Here is a 16,886-nt window from a genome sequence, read left to right on the forward strand (position 1 = left end):
GTCATATGATAGTGCAAATTACCTTGGAACCTTGATCTAGGTCAGGTGACCAAGGCCGCGAAATAAAGTTCAGCCTCTAGCTAGACATTTTGAGTCTTTAGATAGTCAAGTTGAAGCTGTAGCCAGGAGTGTATGTGTATTTTCATCTGTGGTTGGCAAAGAGTAACTTTTTTCTTGCTGTGACTCTCACACACCAGGAACCTTGTCTTTTTCACATCCAGCTTGGAATAAAACAATGCTTTCTACATGAAGCTACATCTGAAAACCGCTCATTCACTTTAGCCAGCGCAGATTGGGGCCCCTAGTTTATTTAGTAATTCTTCTCATGGGTACAACATAATACCTCTGTTCCATAGTCCAAACTAATTTCCAACCCATTTCCAGGTACAATCCAAGGTGTTTGTATTAACCTGTAATGTCCAGTAGGATTTGGGGAGTGGCCATCTTAGAGTTTACATTGAGAGGTGATCTCTACTTCCAGCAGGTAAGATCTGCCAAGGTTCCTTAGCTAAAAGCCTCCACGTTTGAAGTGTCTAGGAGCTGGTGGTAGGGAGTTTGAATTGGCCCCTCAAGTCTGGACTTTTCTCCACAGCTGGCCCAAATCTGTCAATCTTCAGGTCATGCTGCAAGGCACAAGGTTGTTTACACTTGCTTTTACCTGGAGAAGTAAGGGCTTGTCTACACAAAGACATTTCCTGGCATAGCTATAGTGGAGTAATTTTTCCACTACAGTTATTCAGTATAAGTCCCCATATGGACACTATTTTGGAATTAAAGTGATTTTAGTCTAGAATAATTACTCTTTTTAGGAAGTGGAAAAGTTATGCTGTAATAAAGTCACTTTTATTTCAGAATAGAGTCTCTACTCAGAGATTTATACCAAATAACTATAGCTGAATAATGATTCCACCATAGCTAAGACAGGAAATATCTTTGCATAGACAAGCTCTAATCTGAAGAGGGCTGAGTCAGGCTGGGGATATATTAAATTATTTAGACTTCTGATTGACTCTTATTTGACGTTGGATCCATGTGCAACTGATAGCTAATTCATGTGCTTGACTTTTATACATCCTTTTGCAGACATTTGTTAAATTCAATTTACAATTTTAAAAACAAAATAATTTAAATTCATAAAGATGAAAAGTTAAGTGAAAAATTTTCATCATTCCAATAAAAGTAGCATATGTATTTTAAAATAAACATTTAGTAAATTGCAAGAAACCATTACCATTCAAGTACTATTGCCTTCTAGAGCTGTGACAGTGTACACCATCTTAGGATCTGCCACACACTCTGTTTAGCCATGCACGTGTTATGAATATTTGTAAAATATTTGACTTTTCATAAGTAGTTAGCATGACTGACTGCAAGGATGAACTGAGATAAGTAAAGTGAAGGGACTATGGAACAGTGCTAATATATGACAACTGCCTTGCATTGTTTTTTGGGGGGGCACCTGAATTTTGGAAAGGGTCCTCTTTTTATGTTTTGAGTAGCAATATCATCCTTTTTGGCCCATGAATAAACATGGAAGGTTTTTACTAGTGGGAGAAAGTTAGGAATTACATATTGACTTTGATTGACCCTCAGACTAATGCACTGACTGAAGCAGGGTCCTGTGGAAAAAATAGTATGCGATCTTGTCATTAAAGACTGTATCATAAAGCAACATACAAGAGGGTCAAATTAATGTTGCACAGGCAACCTTAATTCCGGCATTTCTTAACTTTTGAGTGCTTGATTTTGAAACCTTAATAATGTTCTTTTAACGTAGGGTTTTTGTGTGTGTTTTTCAAAAAGCAAACTAGAAAACCAGAAATTCCATCACATGGCATTCAATTGACACCCACATGGTTTATCAGCAGGGTTGGAACTTTTAGATCCACTGCACAAACCTCTGCCACTTGAGGTAACAGATTAACTGATAACAGTAGTAGGTTGTCATCCTCTATGAGAACAAGCACTAGAGGGGGATGAGACACTTCTCCATCGGTTTCACAGTATTTCTTGACAGCAGAGGAATGGTGAAATTCAGGAATCTTGGGTTCCATTCCAGATTCTGGAGGGGAGTGTTCTCAGGTGGCACAGACCCTTCTTCTGCCTATTGCCCCACAGGTATCACCACTTCTGCTCTGTCCCCTTCCCACCCTGGCTATTCTTCCCCACCCATGGCTCCCCCCAGTCTCATTCTACTCATCTGGCCAGTACAAGTCTCCACTCCCAATCTCCTTGCCTAGCAAGTCCTAGTCTCATCTCTGGAGACTGCCCATCTCAGTCTCCCCACAACTCCCAGTCCCAATCTCCTTGTCCAGCAATTCACAGTTCCTGCCCTCAGCCTCCAAGGTCCTTGTTCCAGATTCTTTGCCCAGTCAGTCCTAGCTGCCCCCCTCCCGCAACATCTTGGCTCTTTGTCAGATCTGTCTCCCTTCCCCTCCTTCTCCAATCCCACTGGTTCTCAGTCCCTCTCTTTGTCCAGCCATTCCAAGCCTCCTCCCATCTTGGCCCCTTATCTGAACTGAGTCTCCCCACACACACATTTCCCTCCCCTGCCCCCAGTCCCAGTTTCTTTACTCAGTTAGTCATGTTCCACTCCCTCAGCTCCCAGTCTCCTTTTCCAGATAGTTCAAGTCTCCCCCCTCCAACATCCAGTCCCAGTTTCCCTCTCTCCCCCACCCTGCCAAACTCTACTCCCAGCTCCTCCTCCCCCAAAGATTTTTCAAAGGTTTATAACTTGGCCAAATTTGGGCAAGTGTTAATGAGGATGACAAAAGGCACATCCTCAACACAAACATCTTCTCTGTCAAATTTCAAGTCCCGGATCCAAAGAATTGGGGCTCTAGAGCTTTTAAAAGAAAATGTTGCCAGAATGTAACAAAGGCAAAACAACATATTCCCCCTAGTCTTGTTCTCAGAAACAGCTGAGCCATTTTAGCTGAAACTTTCCAGAAAAGAAAGAAATCAGCCTGAGGCAGATATCCTGCCTGGGAAATTTCAGAATGAATGTTTTAACTTTGGCAAAGTTGTAAGCGACTTCAAACAGGGGCTCATAATGGTGAGCGTAAGGAAATCTTAATAATAGGCAATGCTACCAGCCCCACCTATAATAAGTGGTTCCATTGTACACTGAGTAAGGATTTATAGGACTGGCCTACAATAATGTAGACTTTTTGCCCAGATGTAGCTTTAAACTTAATATGGCTATGAGAAGAATTTACAGAGTAACAATGCAAGTGTCAGTGGAACAAAAAAGTGTTAAGCCACAGGACTATCATGAGCTTCACACAAGTGGCAACTTGCATCCACATAGGACCACTCTGAAGTAATGGGAGCTTTGCATAGATTCATAGATTTTAAGGTGAGGGGGGAAGCATTATTCTCACCCCCTGAATAGAATTGCATCAAGTTGCCTGGGTGTAGGGGTGTGACAGCATGCTGTTAGCAGCTATAAATTGAGCCCTTTGAAAACCAGCACATTGGTTACTGGGTAGAGCATAGGAAGAACTTGGGTAGTTTGGGTTGGGATGGGTGAAAGGGATCCCTTGCATCTGTAGGGAGCCTGATGCACTAATTCGTTCATTAGTTCACATGCTGGGTAACACTGAGAAGAAAGCAAGTAGTATAAAAGGCTGAGCCAGGGTGCAGGAAAGGGGTTCCATATAACTATTGTTATGTTGTGCTGTACCTGGAGCATAAATAATAGTAAAAGCTATTTGGTGAAGGTACCCTGGTGGACTGCATGTGCTGATTAATTCACAAAGAGAGCTTAGCAGCCAAGGTTTCCAGGAGCTGAACTGGGAGCTGTTCACAAGAGGTCTGTCCAGTCAGTATAGCGTTTGATCCTTGGTTATTATCAGTCAGTGTAGGACAGTACATTATGGCTACATGTGTATTTTTTAGATCTTGGATATTATGTTTTAAAGGGTTTGTTTTCACTACAAACATTTGTCCTGAAATGTGAGATCCAACTGGATGATGACTTGCCTTAGAAATGCAAAGGTATTATTCTAATAGGGGTTAGGTGAAACCTTCTTGAAGCTGATGGATGTGATAGTGCCCTTCCTTCAGGACAAATGTAGGACGTTTCAAGGATCAGGATGTGAGTAATCTGACCTACTAGGTAGAGCCCAGAACAGGAACCAAGAAATAAGCCAGGGATCAGAGCTGGAGATAAAAGCCAAGCAGAGTTGAGCATGACAGGAATGAGGCAGTAGCAAGGTAGACCCGGAAGCGATTGCAGCTGCAGGTATAAGTATAAGTATTGTGTAGCTGGCCACCTGTCACCGCTGCTGAGCTTAAATGAAGACTTATTGGCTCCTTTCAGCCAATTGAGTGGGCCAGCCAATTAGTTGATTCTGACACAGCCCAGCTAGATTCATTAACTGGCCTGAGGCTGAGCAAGCTAGCCCTTGACTCATCTGAGAAAACTCAAACCCCTAGTTCCTGACATGAAACAGTAGAAGCCACTCACAAGCAATACTGGTGAGAAGCTGGGCTGTGTGGGTGGGGGGACTTCCCTGGGCACTGAATGCAAATGTAGGGTACTGGGTATATTTGGGGGTGGGAACTATCTGTGAGCAGAAGCAGCGAGAAAGCCTAAGAGGAGCACTTGGAGTGTGACTTTGAGCAAAAGCAAAGCGAAGGATTTTTGGGCAGAGTGCTGGGTGGAAAGAGGCTTGGAACTATGAGCAAAAACACTGTTTCCGGTTTGATTCTTACCAGTTGGGCCACAACAGGGAACAAAATTGTTTTTACTGTTAAGATATGTCTGGAAAGACTTTCTGTTTCAAGGGTGTTATTGCAGGATCCTCCGTTTAAATGAGCAAATGCCTGAGATTAACATTGTGTTCCTGAATAATTCTTAATTCCGTGACTTGAAAATAACACCCATTAAACCATGGTTTGCTGCTTATCCCATGAAAAGGCCACACCGACTGCTTTATTTACACCTAAAAAATGAAGCATAAAATAGGAGGGTTGACTCATAATGGCTTTCCATAGCTAGTGAGGATTTGATTGTCAAATCATCAGGAAGTTTGCTGCAGAACAGTGTAAGGCTTTGAGCAAACCTCCTTTCGCTTACACCAGTTTTATATGCTGACATAGGACCTGAGTTCAATAGATTTTACTCCTGATTTACACCAATGTGAAAGGTGAGTAAGGCTCTTAATCTTAACTAGTAATGGATCAAGTTAATTATTAATGTTTATATCTGAACTTTAGTTCTTAACCACTAGGAGTAATAATTCAAAAATGTGTATAGCTGGCAAAATTTGGTTATATGTTTATAGCAGTTGAAGCAGTGAGTATTCCCAACCTTCCCATATTAAGTAAACAAGCTTCTCATAGGAGAGGAGAAAATTTAGGAAGGGAAACTCCTTGATTGTTTCACAAACCTCCATATCTTCCTGCCTTGACTAATGTCTCTTCCTTCATTATAACCTCCTTAAGCCCCAGCTCTCCAAACTACCATCTGTTCAGTATAGATAGCTTTGGGATTCTCCTAGGTGGAAAAAGAATTAGAACAACTGCAGAATTTTGGAATAGATAGGCAGCAAACATAGTAGCAACATGCAGAGAGACTTGATGCTTTTCTGTATCTGTCAGGCTGGGTGCTTATAAAGAGTCCTGAGATTGTGGGTCCAATTCACATGTTGTGTAAGCAGGTACAACTCCATTGGTTGGTGAGTTCAGTTTGCTTACACCACAGTGCATTTAGTCCTGAGTGTCTGGGATCCTATAGAGCTCTGATTAACAGCATTAAGTGCATGTTACCCTGCCAATGATTTTTGTTCTCTCCTTTCTGTTTTTTGTTAAGAGTTCCCACAAGAGTGAGGATTTGATTGTTTACAAACTTATGCCCAGAACCACATTGTGGGCTATATTGGGATTTATTGTTTACTTAATATGCTACTAAGTAATTACATTACATGATTTTAAAATCTTTATTCTACATTTACACAGTGACTTGTACTCAAAAGGATCCTAAATCACTCTCCAGAATGTACAGTGTCTAACCTAATCTCTTCATCTACTACTGAAATGCAGTCACCTCTGGATTTAGCAGCAGGCAACACATGTACCAAGAAGCATAAGTCCATGATTTCCATTCTCAATCAACTCCATGGCTCCCCATACATTTCAGATTCCAGTTTCTAAATTCTGTTAGGGCATCCAGGCATTGCCTTCCCATTTTTAAAATCTTGCTATGATCTATCTAAAAAAACTAGTCTTTTTCTCCACTTCCTCCTATAGTACCTGCCTCCTCTGCTCTTTCACACAACTTTAACATGGATAGGGAGAGAGAACAGTCTCTGTTCAGTTCCTGTCGTCTTTGGATGTCTCAGCCTCATTGACTGTATATGAAAGTGTGATACCCACTTCACCCAGGGCAGAATTCTCAAAGCTTCTCCAGCTGCCTGTACCAAATTTAAATATTAACCACAGCACCCTGCCCAAAGTGCTAATGGGCATATAGAATAAAGAAAATCTGTAAATTCAAGGCCAAGGTCGTTTGGAAAAGCACCTTCCAAAAATGTGATCAATAGTATAAAAATGAAATTTGATTTTTCTTCATATTGGTATATTTTATTAACAACTTGGTATATTGTCCTCAGACTCCCCACAACAGAGTCTTTGGCAGTGGACTACACATGATGCATTTCAGAGGCCTGATTATTTGTGGTCATTTTAAGGTCTAACTTTCTTGAGTTATTTTGGGAAGTGGCTTGGGTCATTGTGGAATTACAGCTTTATAGGTTTGCTTATGTATTGGATTTTGTATGTTTGTTTGAATGGCTCTTTAATTAAAACTAGACAAAAGCAAAATTCCTGTCTGAGATTGTTCTTGTCTGTTCTGGGATTACAATGTAATCAGCCTAGTTTTGTCCTTATTTAGAAATAGGAAGGCATTTGTTTTTGGGTAAACAATGATATTACGCACTCCAATTTCAAGACTCTGAGGAAGTCAGGGAAGTTCAGGAAATTAGCAAGTATAGTGCTGGTAGTGGTAGTGGCATGAAGTCTGTCTGCACTTGCTCTTTGTCTGTGCAACATTAATGGCAATCAAGAACAGAGTAGAGACTAAACTGGGATGGTGAAGAACTTCTGTTCCCAGCTGGTTGGAGAGGTTATGAATATTAAGAAAGCAATGAATTGTTGTAGTTTTTATTGGCCTAGACTGTTCATACAACTTGTGCTTCCTCCAGCACCTACCATTCCCCTAAAACCCAGTAGCACCTATTTAATGCTTCTGCAAAGATGATGGGATTTGAATAGGTTGCAGCAATAAACTGTAGGTGGTATTTTGAATCTTGGATGGAAAAACAGAGGAGAGCAATTCTGCAGAGAACACTCATGGGATTTTTGATATGTAGGAAATGTAGTAGCAAAAAGATGGAGATTTCCAAAGGCACGAATGGCAGTTAGGCCCCTAATTCCCATTGACTTTCAGTGGAAGTTAAAAGACTGCCATTTGTACCTTTGAAAATCTCCCCCATAGACAACTGATGTTAGTCTGGATTCATCAAGTCACATGCATGTCAAGAATATTGAGACTGTGGGCCCAGTTCACAGATGAAGCAGGAAAGCTCTATTGCATTGGAGTGCAATTTGCTTATACCAGTGGTGAATGTTACTGTGTGGGTGTGGGAGCCCATGAGGCTCTGGCTAACAACAATAAGTGCACACTAACCTGCCAAAGATTTTTGGGTTTTTAAACATTTCAGCATTCCCATAACTGAGGATTTTCTTGTGGTTCTGAACCGAAGTTGGTATATAACATTGTGGGATATATTTGATTTTACTCTTCGGTTAATATGCTGGTAAGTATTTCCATTGCAGGCTTTTTAAATCTTTGACAGTTACACAGTGAGTTTCATGCAAAAGGATCCCAACTCATTCTCTATAGAATCTACAATATCTAAACCTAATCTGGACATCTGAACCCTCTGGATCCAACAGCTTTAAAAGCAGAAAGCAACCTCTTAGGTAAGTAGAGGAAATGAAAGACAACATATCCGTTTTAAACTCCCAGCAGAAGTGAGTCAGACAGAAGGAAATGACCTAAATTAGAATTTTGCCAGCACTCCAGACCTGATATCTTTACTATGGTGATAGTACAATGGCATGTGTCCTTGCCTATAACTAGGGTCTCCTGGGTGCTATGGTACTAGAGATTAACAATAACCACAGCTGGGTTACTACCTCAGACTTGCATCTGATCCAAAGCACCACACCTCCAGTATCGTAATGCCCCTAGCACCATGGAGCATGGTGATAAGAGACATGTTCAAATAATGAACTGCAAACACCATTTCCTAAAATGATGCACTTTCCTTGGAGGTGTCTATTCAGCCACTGACCAGGTGTTAAGAATTTGTCTTGTTTGTCATCTATAAACATCCTTTTTATTCCCAGGTTAACTTGAATAGCAAGATGATGGGCCACGGGGGGGACTGTTTTATTTTGCTTTTGATACTATTGTTTGAATGCTTATTGCAGGATATACAAAATACCACACTGAAGGTAGTTTTTGAGCAGCTACCATTTGGAGGCAGCTGTTAGTAGATGTTGGAAGAGGTAGTTCTGTACATCCTTATGATAGATTGTGGATTTTAATGGACACCTTTTAAGCATTTTTTTCTTAATGTCCTTTTAAAAACATGTTCATGTGAATTTAGTGCTAATGAAAGGTACCAGAGTGGAAATGCTGGAGAATGAAGCCCTTTATTTATCCATCCAGAGAACAGGTACAATATAGGCTGTTTCCTAGAATACCTTGCCTCCATCCTGACCTGCAGAGTCAATCTAAGGCTTTGTTTAGACTACAGTAAACTAAGCAAAGAGGTCAAAGTTAGGTCAGGGTTAGCTAACATATGCTAGCAAACTTCAATCTCTCTTGGTCATCTAAACAAACATAAGGCTTTGTCTTGACTAGGAAAAGTAGTTGAGTTTAGAACAGTTTTAGCTAACATGAGCTAGCTAAACCCAACCTAAACTTGACCTTTTTCATAGCTTAGATGCAACATAGCACATTGTAGCTCAGTTTTGCTTAAATTCTAGGCTAGGCTCCAGCTAAATTCAAGCTCAAGGTGATGGGTAGAAGGTTTGCTCCTTTTAAATATTTTCTGGGAAACAGGGTATAATCGTCTCAGGCCTTGGCTACACTGGCGCTGTACAGCGCTGCAACTTGCTGCGCTCAGGGGTGTGAAAACGCCCCCCTCCCCCGAGCGCAGCGAGTACAGTGCTGTAAAGCGCCAGTGTAATCAGTGCCTGCAGCGCTGCACGCTTGCTCATAGCGCTACAAGCTATTCCCCTCGGAGAGGTGGAGTACATACACTGCTGCGAGAGCTCTCTCTCCGCGCTGGCGACACGACTACACTTGCGCTTCACAGCGCTGCCGCAGCAGCGCTGTGAAGTCCTGAGTGTAGCCAAGACCTCAGAAAAAATAAAGGAACATCAGAAGTTTAAGTTGGATGCAGTTGAGAACAGACTGTGCTAAATTAGGTTTGTAGAGCTTGTTGTTCCTGTAATAGTAGCAGCTCAGGAGATATTGACTCACTAGATGACTGAAGTACTTGTGGTTTAGGACAATTCTGAGCCAATATATCTAGAATCAGTGAAGCCCTTCTATTTTCTCTGTGTAAGCAAGGTGTCAGATTAAATTGAAATCTGTCATGATTGCTTATACCCTTGAGTTGACGCTACAAAGTTCTCAAGTTATTGAGGAATCTGTAGAGATGCTTAATCATCTGTCCACGTGATTCACCTACTGGCATAGTTTTATAAAAGGAGACAATCACTTAGAAGCTAGAGTAGCTGAAATGGAAGCATGCCTTTTTCACACCCACTCATTAGGAGGTCAATACCACATTTTATCCCTAGAAGCAGTGATTGAATTTGTCAGCCGTCTGGTGACTATGGACTTAATTGATCCCAACTCAGAGGTGTCAGACTCACAGGGCTGAGAGGAGTCAATCTGGCTAAATTGTTTAGCCTGAATTGAGCCTAATTTCAAAGAATCTTTCTTTGCAATCCAGGAACTGTAATTTCTCTTTGCACCTTGCTTTTGTGTTTGCCTTTGAGCTGTTTAGTTTATAACAAGGGCTACAATAAAGGGCGTTAGTGCTGTTGTTTTCAGTGTTACTTTTCCTTATTTAGATTTATAAAATTTGCCCTTTCATTGAACTCGGGTTACATGGCTGTATATGGGTCTCTCTGTGGGGAGGAGGATGGCAGATGTTGTACTAAAAGACGCCATTTTTGGTCTTTAAACTCAGAGGTCATTGCGACCTTCTAGCAATTGGAACTATTCTAATATGTGCTATTAACCTCGGTGACAGTTTATTTGTAATGCATGTTACTTTCCTGCCTTGGGGCTCCTCAGCATCACATTTATAATTTTTTTTTTTTAATTTTCTCACCCGTAAGGATAGTAAAGAATTGTCCCTATAAGGGCATTTTAGGGTCAGACTAGTCATTTTGTCTTCTCCCATATATTTAATTGTTTTGGCTTGGTCTTAGCAGGTCTGTGATCCAATCTTGGAGACTAATAATAAAGTCATCTTAAATCAAGGCATGTGTTTTAATTGTACCTATGGCTATACATGCAATAGGTAACAAAAAAAATCCATAATTGGCTATTTGTAAATAATTTTTAAAAGACAGGTCGCCAAACTTAGACTTTGTAAAAAAAATAAGTGGGTTACAACATTTTAATAGAGAAATGAGGTTTTGGTTTTAATTCATTTCAACTTTTTAAAAGTGTAAGCAATCCCTTGGGTACTGGGAATGATACTATACTTCTGCATCAAGTGAGCTATTTATATTTAAAAATTCCTTCAGGGTCTGCTTATATTCAAGTCTATGTAGCTGTGTCATCCCAGTGCTTTAACCTTTGTCCTTCCTCACCCTATAACCTCCTATTATGTGTTACTGTCACTCATAGGCATCATGGCTCTGTACCCACATGGGTAGACCACTGCAACTGTGGAGAGCCACACAAAGTCAATGGGGGTCTGCATGCATGCAGAGATTTACTTGCACAGATGCAACTGCAGGATGGGGGCCATAAATTAGGCATCCATTCCACTCAGACAAACACATGCTCACCCTTGTGCATCTGAATAGCCCACCAAAGCCATATATGTAAAGGAGATTGTGTAAGTCTTGGCAAGACTGGGGCCACGGATTGTAAGAGCTTGCCTTGTTACTGTTGTTCTGGAGAGCACCTAGCATGTTTTCAGGCATTGCATAATTAATATTGAGAACCAGATAACCGAACAGTTTGGTTTCATTGTCCAAGCTGAATGACATGCAAAACCCTCCAAACTGCATACATGATAAAATAAATTTCAGTTTTAAGAGCCTATCAGGTAATATTAGTAACATGGGTCAGGGCATTTTTGAGAGAGAGACTTACTACTGATTAACTCAGATCAGTGCAACTCCAATAGCTGCAATGAAATGACTATTACATCTTAATTACATCTATGTAATTGAGGGATAAATTCAGAGTCCACCTTAAGTAGTTGGGCCATAGACTGGGCAAGATGGGCAGTGTGGAGGTATACCCAGATTAGGCCATGAGGTGATTGTAGAGTTGCTCCGGAGAGGCTACTTCATAGAATCATAGAATATTAGGGCTGGAAGGGACCTCAGGAGGTCATCTAGTCCAACCCCCTGCTCAAAGCAGGACCAATTCCCAACTAAATCATCCCAGCCAGGGCTTTGTCAAGCCGGGCCTTAAAAACCTCCAAGGAAGGAGACTCCACCACCTCCCTAGGTAATGCATTCCAGTGCTTCACCACCCTCCTAGTGAAATAGTGTTTCCTAATATCCAACCTAGACCTCCCCCACTGCAACTTGAGACCATTGCTCCTTGTTCTGTAATCTGCCACCACTGAGAACAGCCGCGCTCCATCCTCTTTGGAACCCCCCCCCTCAGGTAGTTGAAAGCAGCTATCAAATCCCCCCTCATTCTTCTCTTCTGGAGACTAAACAATCCCAGTTCCCTCGCCTCTCCTCATAAGTCATGGGCTCCCGACCCCTAATCATTTTTGTTGCCCTCCGCTGGACTTTTTCCAATTTTTCCACATCCTTCTTGTAGTGTGGGGCCCAAAACTGGACACAGTACTCCAGGTGAGGCCTCACCAATGTCGAATAAAGGGGAACGATCACGTTCCTCGATCTGCTGGCAATGCCCCTACTTATACAGCCCAAAATGCCGTTAGCCTTCTTGGCAACAAGAGCACACTGTTGACTCATATCCAGCTTCTCGTCCACTGTGACCCCTAGGTCCTTTTCTGCAGAACTGCTACCTAGCCATTCGGTCCCTAGTCTGTAGCAGTGCATGGGATTCTTCCGTCCTAAGTGCAGGACTCTGCACTTATCCATGTTGAACCTCATCAGGTTTTTTTTGGCCCAATCCTCCAATTTGTCTAGGTCCCTCTGTATCCGATCCCTACCCTCTAGTGTATCTACCATGCCTCCCAGTTTAGTGTCATCTGCAAACTTGCTGAGAGTGCAGTCCACACTATCCTCCAGATCATTAATAAAGATATTAAACAAAACCGGCCCCAGGACCGACCCTTGTGGCACGCCGCTTGAAACCGGCTGCCAACTAGACATGGAGCCATTGATCACTACCCGTTGAGCCCGACGATCTAGCCAGCTTTCTATCCACCTTACAGTCCATTCATCCAGCCCATACTTCTTTAACTTGGCGGCAAGAATACTGTGGGAGACCGTATCAAAAGCTTTGCTAAAGTCAAGGAATAACACATCCACTGCTTTCCCCTCATCCACAGAGCCAGTTATCTCATCATAGAAGGCAATTAAGTTAGTCAGGCACGACTTGCCCTTGGTGAATCCATGCTGACTGTTCCTGATCACTTTCCTCTCCTCTAAGTGTTTCATAATTGATTCCTTGAGGGCCTGCTCCATGATTTTTCCAGGGACTGAGGTGAGGCTGACTGGCCTGTAGTTCCCCGGATCCTCCTCCTTCCCTTTTTTTAAAGATGGGCACTACATTAGCCTTTTTCCAGTCATCCGGGACCTCCCCCGATCGCCATGAGTTTTCAAAAATAATGGCTAATGGCTCTGCAATCTCATCCGCCAACTCCTTTAGCACCCTCGGATGCAGCGCATCCGGCCCCATGGATTTGTGCACATCCAGTTTTTCTAAATAGTCCCGAACCACTTCTTTCTCCACAGAGGGCTGGTCACCTTCTCCCCATACTGTGCTGCCCAGTGCAGCAGTCTGGGAGCTGACCTTGTTCGTGAAGACAGAGGCAAAAAAAGCATTGAGTACATTAGCTTTTTCCACATCCTCTGTCACTAGGTTGCCTCCCTCATTCAGTAAGGGGCCCACACTTTCCTTGACTTGCTTCTTGTTGCTAACATACCTGAAGAAACCCTTCTTGTTACTCTTAACATCTCTTGCTAGCTGCAACTCCAAGTGTGATTTGGCCTTCCTGATTTCACTCCTGCATGCCTGAGCAATATTTTTATACTCCTCCCTGGTCATTTGTCCAATCTTCCACTTCTTGTAAGCTTCTTTTTTGCGTTTAAGATCAGCAAGGATTTCACTGTTTAGCCAAGCTGGTCGCCTGCCATATTTACTATTCTTTCTACACATCGGGATGGTTTGTTCCTGCAACCGCAATAAGGATTCTTTAAAATACAGCCAGCTCTCCTGGACCCCTTTGCCCTTCATGTTATTCTCCCAGGGGATCCTGCCCATCTGTTCCCTGAGGGAGTCAAAGTCTGCTTTTCTGAAGTCCAGGGTCCGTATTCTGCTGCTCTCCTTTCTTCCTTGTGTCAGGGTCCTGAACTCGACCATCTCATGGTCACTGCCTCCCAGGTTCCCATCCACTTTTGCTTCCCCTACTAATTCTTCCCTGTTTGTGAGCAGCAGGTCAAGAAAAGCTCTGCCCCTAGTTGGTTCCTCCAGCACTTGCACCAGGAAATTGTCCCCTACACTTTCCAAAAACTTCCTGGATTGTCTGTGCACCGCTGTATTGCTCTCCCAGCAGAAATCAGGGTGATTAAAGTCTCCCATGAGAACCAGGGCCTGCGATCTAGCAACTTCTGCTAGTTGCCAGAAGAAAGCCTCGTCCACCTCATCCCCCTGGTCTGGTGGTCTATAGCAGACTCCGACCATGACATCACCCTTGTTGCTCACACTTCTCAACTTTATCCAGAGACTCTCAGGTTTTTCTGCAGTTTCATACCGAAGCTCTGAGCAGTCATACTCCTCTCTTACATACAATGCAACTCCCCCACCTTTTCTGCCCTGCCTGTCCTTCCTGAACAGTTTATATCCGTCCATGACAGTACTCCAGTCATGTGAGTTATCCCACCAAGTCTCTGTTATTCCAATCGCATCATAGTTCCCTGACTGTGCCAGGACTTCCAGTTCTCCCTGCTTGTTTCCCAGGCTTCTTGCATTTGTGTATAGGCACTTAAGGTAACTCATCGATCGTCCCTCTTTCTTAGTATGAGACAGGAGTCCTCCCCTCTTGCGCTCTCCTGCTTGTGCTTCCTCCCAGGATCCCATTTCCCCACTTACCTCAGGGCTTTGGTCTCCTTCCCCCGGTGAACCTAGTTTAAAGCCCTCCTCACTACGTTAGCCAGCCTGCTGGCGAAGATGCTCTTCCCTCTCTTTGTTAGTTGGAGGCCGTCTCTGCCTAGCACTCCTCCTTCTTGGAACACCATCCCATGGTCGAAGAATCCAAAGCCTTCTCTCCGACACCACCTGCGTAGCCATTCATTGACTTCCACGATTCGACGGTCTCTACCCAGGCCTTTTCCTTGCACAGAGAGGATGGACGAGAACACCACTTGCACCTCAAACTCCTTTATCCTTCTTCCCAGAGCCACGTAGTCTGCAGTGATCCGCTCAAGGTCATTCTTGGCAGTATCATTGGTACCCATGTGGAGAAGCAGGAAGGGGTAGCGATCTGAGGGCTTGATGAGTCTTGGCAGTCTCTCCGTCACATCGTGTATCCTAGCTCCTGGCAAGCAGCAGACCTCTCGGTTTTCCCGGTCGGGGCGGCAGATAGATGACTCAGTCCCTCTGAGGAGGGAGTCCCCAACCACCACCACCCTCCTCCTCTTCTTGGGAGTGGTGGTCGTGGAACCCCCATCCCTGGGACAGTGCATCTTTTGCCTTCCAATCGGTGGAGTCTCCTTCTGCTCCCTTCCCTCAGATGGGTCATCTAGTCCACTCTCCGCATTAGTACCTGTAGAGAGAACATGAAAACGATTGCTCACCTGTATCTCCATTGCTGGTACATGGACGCTCCTCTTTCTCCTTCTGGAGGCCACATGTTGCCAAACTTCTTCACCATCCTGTCCCTGCTGCGCCTGCTCTGAATCTTCCAAACATTGTGGCCGTAGAAGCATCTCCTGACGTCTGTCCAGGAAATCTTCATTTTCCCTTATGCAACGCAGAGTCGATACTCGTTTCTCCAGACCTCGAACCTTCTCTTCCAATATGGAGACCAGCTTGCACTTTGTACAGACAAAGTCGCTTCTGTCCTGTGGAAGAAAGACAAACATGGCACAACCTGTGCAGGTTACAACAGCTGATCGCTCACCTTCCATATCACCTTCCTCTTAAGAGCTTCCTCAGCTGTTGCAGTAACTACTCAGAGAAATCAGCAGATGAAAGCCTCAGTGAGCTCTCTCCAGGCGAACTCCCCGGCAAACTGCCTCTGTTAGCCTCTGCTGTTCGCCGCAGTCTAGTGGCCTGCAAATACTCTTTAACACAACTCCTATCATGGATTTGCACAGTCATTTGCATTCTTTTGCCTCTTCCTGTGGCCTGCCTATGCTCTGTCCCCTGTGCTGCAGTTTAGGGATCTTGTGCAGAGCATTCTGCTGCACACTGGGGCACACCTGTGCCTGGCCTTCTGCATCTAGGGGCCCTCCCCAGAGCTTGCACAATGGAGCAATGCAGTTCCACTGCAAAGAGGCCAGCTAAGCTTGCAGAGGAAGAGACTGGATTCATCTCTAAGAGCAGAACTCAGCTCACTGCCCCCATAGTTGCACTTTGTTTGTATTTAGTAATTAAAAGATCTCTACCGCTTAAAAAAAAAAAGTCATAACTGGCTTGGTTTTTTGAGTGACCTCAAATTACCCAAACTCTACAATGTGGGGGATGTTTAGGATGCTCAGACCCCTTCCACTGCAGCCCTCCCACACAGTCATGTAAGTCTTTTGTCCCAACTACATTAGATCTATGGACAGAGGTTTCCTTTTTAATGCTTGCACAACCTCTAAAAAATTCACAAAGGCAGAATTGATTTTTTGAAGGCTAATGCCAGCAGGAAACAGTACCGAGATTGGATCGCTCACATTTTGAGGAACAGACCAACAAAGGGAATATTGTCTCTTTTGTAAGGCAGTTTTTTTTTGCCCAGATTACTTTGACCTCAGCACTAGCCAATCTATATGGTACTTTACTGCAAAATCTGAATGCTGCTAGAGCAGCACCAGTGGTTTTACGTGTTTGTAATATGATAATCCCACAGGATTTCTTGCAGTTGGTCTTTATGCTTACCCTGATCAAACAGCAATTGAAAATGCCATGATTATGCCTTATCAGGCCATGGTAGCATTATACTACTCAGAAATACAGATGAGCAAAGCTTTCCTTGCTGCAACTCCCTCAGCATTTGAAATGTGTGATAGAGCATTTGCTGTATGAATCTCACATAGAATGTCCATCAGCTTTCTTGTGAGATCTTCTTGAACAAAACGTGTAAGAGGCTCACAATACTGAGCAAATACTTGTGTTCACTGAAGAGTCTGCAGCCATAGGATTATCAGTCTTAAAAATCTCCAGTAACAAGACACAGGTACATAGCTGATTCTTGAAG

Source organism: Terrapene carolina, unplaced genomic scaffold, assembly GCF_002925995.2.
Source record: "Terrapene carolina triunguis isolate 2854851 unplaced genomic scaffold, T_m_triunguis-2.0 Scaffold48, whole genome shotgun sequence".
NCBI classification, from domain to species: Eukaryota; Metazoa; Chordata; order Testudines; family Emydidae; genus Terrapene; species Terrapene triunguis.